The sequence below is a fragment of the Homalodisca vitripennis genome, chromosome 3, assembly GCF_021130785.1.
Source record: "Homalodisca vitripennis isolate AUS2020 chromosome 3, UT_GWSS_2.1, whole genome shotgun sequence".
NCBI classification, from domain to species: domain Eukaryota; kingdom Metazoa; phylum Arthropoda; class Insecta; order Hemiptera; family Cicadellidae; genus Homalodisca; species Homalodisca vitripennis.
Genome location: NC_060209.1, coordinates 142,505,212 through 142,513,524, shown reverse-complemented (window position 1 = coordinate 142,513,524; position 8,313 = coordinate 142,505,212).

The window sequence follows — 8,313 nt, the reverse complement described above, 5'->3', positions numbered from 1 at the left end:
GATGTTTCTTTTGTGGATTTGAAATACATTAGACCATAGGGATTTGCTCCGCCGGTTTCCAAATGTCAATTGTTAAACTCATGAGAATTTGATATAAAACTGCTAATTACAAAACACACGTGTTACTCAGACAGGTATTTTAAATATACAAGCCAATTTAGTGTCAGCTGATAGATTAGAACATTTACAAACCAATTTATCACCTCATTTCTTTATGATGGTTTACACTCATTTGTGATTTTTATGCAACATTTTAAGCAAGTACTGACTAGCCCCATGTACTGTCAGTTTGATGGAGCACCAGTATACGTATAAACATGAATTTATGAGTACATATAAACAATTCTAGAACATACTATAAAATCTTAAATGTCATCCATATCTCAGGATAAGATCAAGAGCCAGTGTTGCAATTGGGCCAAGAAACAGTGTCCCCTTTCCTTCGGAACCATCCAAACAAAAATCAATAATATTCTTTATATCAAAAAGGTACCATTTATAAACGTTATATTACAGCAAAATGTTATATCACATCAGGGGATGACTCACGAGAAGAGAGTCCCAGTATCCCATCCTATGGTAAAACTAATAACAATATTTCATAACATATCAGGAGATATTTGACAAACAGTTAGCGCTTGACTGTTGGCAGTTTTGGTTGTCTCAGAATACATGTGCTAAGAAAATTTGGTACCTGCATACTCCTTATCATAAGACTCAATTTTGTTTCAGAGAATTCAAATATTCTGCTAAACTAGTCTTGTGATAGATCCTGAACTTATTTTACCTTATATTATCCATTGAAATGGATGGTGATTACGTCGCAAGGACTGGCCGGGTCGGGCCGGTCGCAGTGGGCGGGTACATCTGGCATTGCGCGGAGACAAACCCGAAAGGTCGAACCGGGCTGGGTTGGTTCGAAATTGGTCGAAGTGGGCGGTAAAACGCCGTAATGGAAGTGATGGGAAAATCGAGTAGTATTTGAATACACATATGGGCAATTCACATATTCGAATTCGTAAAAATGGATTCGAATACTTTTGACATGAATACAATTTCCCTGGAAGAATTGGATTCAAAGCTGCAGAGTTTGGTCATTCTGTCTAATAATATTCAAATAAGATATCCAAGATCTGTATTCGTATTAAATAATTCATTGGAAGGTTTTAAATTTGTGTAAATATACATACTACAATTATATGTATTGAATTGAATTGCATTTATTCAAGAAATAATACATTACTGAAGCCCCGCTAAGTACAATCCTTATCAGCGGGAACCTTTATAACATATTCTACTGCAGTTAAGACACATAATTACATTCAATCCTTAATGTAGTATTTAAAATTTTATTGTTATGAGCATTGGTATATCATGTACATCAAACATTATTCACAATTATTCATTTGGAGTGATTTCTTAATATTTTCTATTGTTACTATGAATAAATAAATATAATACATCATTTCCATAATACTATTGAATATTTAGAAAATTCTATTAAGTTTTTTAGATAAGCTAGAAATTTGAAAAATGTGAATACATTGGGTGAATAGGTCAGTGCGAATAGTCAAAAGACTCTGCCAACTAAGTAACTCATTAGTCTTACCTCTTATTACCCATGCCTATCCATTTGTGTAATAATCAATAAAGATGTTGGGTTATCGTAAGAGGTAGACAAACATTACGTACAGTTCAAAGAAGTTTTTAAAAACGATTAATTTCCATGCATTGGGCAACAACCAACAGTTATGTCGTGCACATAATGATGGATTGAGGTGAATTGATACGGTATAAATGTGTCTATTACACTTGTAGTAACTATTCTAATTTATTTATTTTCTAGAAATGATGTATGTCAAATATAGTCATTCTTATTTTATAACTTTTCTTCGCATACACGTATTTGATCATATGCTGGCGAACTGAGTGTCTTTGTTATATGTTGTGTAAAAATTTACTGAAACTATAACACTGTTTATGTTGAAATTTGGATATTCAATTTTCCAGGTAAACATTATATTGATAACTATATACATATATAAACGGAAATGATACTTTTTGTGATTGAATGTTTGTTGAAATTAAATTGGGCTATTGCCATTTGGACAAATTTAAATAATATAAATAAAAGTCCTTTGACACGTATTTGGTCTTCCGATCATATGTTATTTTGGTTATTTAAACGCATCATATGTGACAGATACTGCCAAATACTAAATAATTGAATTGTAAAAAGTAAGGGCGGAGCAAGTATGTTTTGTGATTCAATCGTTATTAAAATTATACATGTGTGTGTGTGTGTTCCGAGTTTATGTTATGTTAGTTGTTCACAAAGACAACATATACATATTTCTCAAACTTTATATATATAAGGTAATGAACTTATATACTCGGTTAGTATATGTTGTTATACACAACTAATACAGACAGTTTGCTATGAACTGCCAGATTGAGAGTGGTGTGTATTTCTATTTATCCTCTATTATATAAAATCTGGACTCTGAAAAAATAATTAAGGGAAGATTCATAATTTGGAATAAATAATTACAAACTGTCATAAAATTAACAAGTATAAAACGGTTCATAAATCATGAGTGTGACATGTTTGTAGAAGGCACAAAAAGGCAAAAACTTTTTCCCACTTTTTTGGCATGGACAATTCCAAATAATCAAGAAACAATAGACTGCGGGAAGGAAGTAAGACAAATCTAGACTTGTCTGTTAGAAATACTGAACGCAGGTAAAGTATTTGAATGCAAGTATTCGAATACATATTCGAATATACTGGTATATTGAATACACCGTATTCGATTCATTTAAGTATTCGATTCTCCCATCACTACGGAGTGGTCAAAGCCACTTCAGTGTACACCGCGCTTAAGGAAATACCGAGTCCATTCCGATTTGCTTCTTAGCTAATTCGGAAAGGGGAATAGTGATAACAATGGAGGTCATAACTTGTACAAGCTTTACTGCTACAAACCTTAGAATCATGGCTGCTATGAACAGACCCTGAGTTTTACCCTATGCGAAAAATGTTATTAGTTTATACTTTCTTTTAAGCTCCTAATTTTGTTCGAATTATTATTATTCGACACACGCTTTATACTTTTCCTTATAAAATTAATATCTTTTCATATTTAAACTGTGAATCACAAAACATGTGAGGTCTTATGTCTCGGCCCGTCCGAGAGAGCTGTATGATTTTGTCTTAGAAGAAGATGACCACTAGAGCTGAGAGCGCTTTGTTTGGTACATACACATATCCCAATTGTAGGAGTTAGATAACCAAACGTTGGTCAGTAATGTCTCTCACGCCCATTGAGATAGTTCGATCCCGCTGAGAATTTTTTCCCGTGTTTCAAAAATATTTTGTGTGTTTATCTGATTTAATTTGGAGTGATTAGAAATGTTCAGTAAAATGTCTATAAAACTATGGATAATTTTTTAATACTTATATTTATCCGTACTATATGGTCCCTGAAACAGTCACAGAGAAAATTATTTTGTTAAAAACTGTTTAAGATCTTATAAAATATTATACGTATTTACACTTACTATTAAAAGTATAATAGAAAGATTTATTGTGATACCTCCTACATATCTCAAATTTTTCAAGGGTCATTATGAATAAACCGGTTTGTAGAATGGCAATACCAATGACAGAAGAAGATGATCAGTACAAGTCTCCAAGGCCAACATGATACTTTGACTAACATGACGGCGCAACGCGGTGGATAAGCTGATAGTTTTTTTGTTGAAATAATTAGGAATTATGAAGCTCATAACTTGGAGCACCCACTCTGTTTGTATGGTTATTATTTTATATTGTTCCAGATGCAAGTTCATCAGACACGGTAGCAATCTATTGTCTTCTGAGAGACAACAGCTAGAGCAGGGTTATATAGCTGCTATTTATGAGGTAATAAAGTGATAAGCGCTATCTTAACGGCGACCTTGTCCTCACTTTATGTAACATATTTTCCAGTGTAAGTTATAAATACAATATAACGACCCCAATATTAGATATACAGCTTAAAGCTTACTATTTTTAAATAAGGAAATGGGCCAAGGTAATTTTCTCAAAGATTGTACACTAATTTCATCTCTCGAAAGGCTACTCTTAGCGTTTTAATGTCGAAGATTCCAGCATTGTTTAAATTATTCAGAAACGACAATATGACTACGAACAGAGCCCAAAAATACAAGGTAAATGAGGTTATCAAATTGCCTGAATAGTTTATGTGTTCCAAAATAATTTTAACAATCCTTTGTGATTTCAAATATGTAATTATTACGATAATATCACAAAATATCTGGGATTGCCGAATTGCGGAGATTTGGTTACTCAGACAGTTTACATTACGTAATAAAGTCTTTAAAAACTTCAAAACGTAATCTAGACAATGTGTCTGTTCAAATTTCACTGTTCCAGGTCTACAAGGCCAAAGGCAATACTTTTGTTTTGCGTGAGTTGGCTAAGAAATAGTTGATCAATTGGTTAACATGTAAAGATGTAATAATGTATTCTAAAACTAATGGACAAAAATATTCAATTCTGATGAATGACAAATCATTTTATTTCTAATAATAATTTGCTTTGAAATTCTCTTCACAGAAAGTGACGCAAGACAGAAGCTGCCCTTTAGCCGTTTAGTAACATTCAGTTCGATATAGACTGTCATTGCGTTCTGTTGCGTCTTTCGATACTGTATCGGTTCATGGTTTACGTTTGATGTTCCATTTAAAACGTGTTATAACATATCTTAACTCATTAAGTGCAACTTGCAATATTAAGGTTTGTTTTTGGAAATGAGATATTTTCAAGTAATGACTACACTGTTTATTTTTTTAACACTGGATTCCAAACAGATTTAATGAATTAATTTTAATTTAGTGCTATAAAAAAAGGTGCAAGTAACACGCACAAAGGTGCATCTACGTTGCAAATACCTTACTAAAGATCAACTGTAATTAACAAATCGTGTATCTTAACTGCTTTTAGTAAATGGCATTCATTTCCAGGTTCCATTATATGTATGGGATACCGAGATCAGTTTGCTTCAATTGTTATGACCAATTATTTATTTTATTTACTTCTTGCAGCGGACAACCGTGGTCGTCGGACCCGTGGCGTGAGTGAATGAATAATTTATTTTTCTTCTTTAATTTATTTTTATTTTCTTTTGCTATTTTTATTTTAATTGTTGTTGTTTACATCATGTAGTGTTTTATATATATATATATATATATATATATATATATATATATATATATATATTATAAGTAAATATTAGTACATAAAATTTGTCTTATTTTTTATGAATAACTTACTGTAAGTTTAAGGTTTAGTAAATATACGTGTGTGCTGTATTTCATACATTATTAAAGCAATAATTATCGTTTAAGTTTTGTTTATTTGTGTTCTAATATTATTTGCTTTTATTAGTTTATTCACAATTTGTTAATTTTTTTACGCAGGTTACGTATATGATAGTCTTAACTTAATTAATTCATGATTTACTTATGCACTTAAAACAAGTTTAATTGTCCATATGAGACACCAGCACACTTAATTAAGTATAATCAATTAATGAGTTGATTATGTGCAGTCTTGTTAATTGCAAATTTAACGATGCGCTTCTAACAGCAAATGGATTTCATTATAATTCAACAACTTCAGTATTTCATTAATTTCAAGTTTAATTAAACCTATTATAATAATTACCACAATTAAATAACAATTATAATTTTTTTATTCCATTATCTCTCCTCCTTCGATTTATACATAAAATCCTCATGAATTATAATGCAGTATATGTAAGAATCTTAAACAAAATATTTTATCAATAATTTAGTAGCAAAATCCCTTGTGTCACATCTCAATTCACCAATTATGGAAACTTCTTTGCAAAATAGTAATAAAATCTATATTAATTTAACTATTAGTACCACTTTTTCGCAGATTATATTGATTTGCATTGTGTGAAAGAAACAAGTGATCCGGCAAGCAACTGCCAACTTTATATTATTTAAAAAAATAATTAATTCAAAGCTATTTCCTACCCCTTGGTGGAAGAAACCACACTTGTCCATCTCTCCGCCATGCAGAATGTAGAAGAAAGATTAGGTACCACCTACTGGGTACCATTTCGTACCTATTTCCCTTAAAATTGTATATTTAAGTGATAGAACTATTTTATATTTCCAGTAACTTTACTGAAATACACAAATCCTTTTAAAAGCACCAAAACTGCCTTGTGGTCAAAATTATTTAATTGTTTAAAGACTTATAACTGATGTTGAAAAGGTTTGTCTCACCAATATTACAGCTCCATTTTGAACTCTAGAAAATTGACCAGAAAACAATCGTAATTTTAATCTAATACATTTATCAACATTATATTTAATAACAACTCTTTATTAAGAACCTACATTACAACTATACACCCCAAAGAAATTTTATGCAATTTCAAAAGCATAATTTAAATTTGGAGAATATTTATTTTATTATGTAATAAGTAATTATTCAAAACACCTTTCAGTCAATTGACTGTGAATTTTTTGTGCACGCCACGACGAAAAATACTCAAATTGATACTCCAATCCTACTCTGATTGGTTCGAGTAGTTTGCCTCGACCAATATTGTTGATCATTAGTAGAAACTTCTAAACTTTAAGACGTATAAATTCACCAAACATACGTTAATATCTTTAATGACATAAACATATGTAATCCCCCACTTTAACACTAAATTATAACATATTTATATAATTAAATTGTAAATTTAATTAATAATCTTTAATTAAATCAACTCTTTAACACACAGCTAAACTAGTGTTGCTCTAAAGTCAGTCCTAACAGTCTATTAGGCAAAAGGAACCGTATTATCTTATGTAGATTCCGAGCAGCGGTGATTCCGGTCTTTCCAGCTGCGTTAGTAGGCTACTGCACCAGCTTCCATTGGTGAATTCCACCTTTCACCTCCTCTCGTACATTGACCAGGACACCTTTAGAGGGCTTCGTGTCCCGGAACAGGTTATTTCGGGCGGAAGTTGACACAGATAACTGGACATCAATACTTCCTAGCCTCAACTAATTCTTAAAATCCTAACTTAAAATAGCTGGACCATAGGATCACGTAGCAAGCCTCATTCAAGGAGGTAAAGATCCCCTGTTATTGTTATAGAAAAGAAGATGAGTATTACCATACCACATGTCGCGTAACATTTGCTGAGGTTGAATACAAAATTTCCAATCTATGACATTCCAAATTCGATATCTTTTGCAACAGAAAAGGAATATTTACATCCTTCTGGCAGACAAAAGAGAAATTTGGTCAGCCTACTGAGTGATAGGTTTCAATGATGCTCAACCAAATACCATGTTTGGGCATTATCATCTGATCTAATTATTGTCTATGTTGAAATAAAGGTTCATGCAAAATTCTAATCTATAAAAGAAATATTTCTTGACATCTTGCCACACATATAATAAAATTTAGTTTACTAATTTGGAATTCATTGCGGCATTTTTTAAATAATAAAAGTGTACACACCAGATCACACAAAAGATAATGTTTATATTATATATTGGGGTTACTAGGTTACATGTATTAATGAGTGGCATGTTAAAATATGTAATAAGTGTACACAGTTTGATATATTCTGCATCCCGATATTTACTCATATGGTTACCAACATATTTTAAAGACCAATGTAAAGATTTTGCTAACTCTTAACCAAACCCCATCTAGTTGTTGGCAAACTCAATGTAGTCTATGTAGAAACGAAGTTTCACGCAAAATTTCACGTTTTTAGGTATGTTTTTTGCGATATCGAGTATGTAGACAGGCGGACAGAAATGCAATTTTTCCAGCTCTTAGAGTGATTAGGCTTTGCAAACGCTCAGCCAACAAAAGAACCAAAGAAAAATATTCGGTTGCTCTTGAAGAGTAAAATGCTTAAACCATTATGCCCTGTCGACTGTAAGTCAGTCAATCGGGAAGAGAGAGACTGAATTCTTAAAAGAACAGCCTTTAAAGTAAAGTGGGTTCTCTCTTTGTCCTTTGTGATTTCAAATAGAGCATGATAATAAAGATTTGTTTAGTGTAAGCACTTGAGAAATACTTTAAAATATAGTAATTGTGAATAAATCACCAAAACAACACTAGAATGCAAATTTATTTAAATATATTACAAAACTTTACACTTTATCCCTTCAGATGGGAAATATAATGTAGAACAATTTTTGAATGTTATAAAACTAAACTAGGAAAGTCTAACAAAGGTATAGCTGAGACAATACAA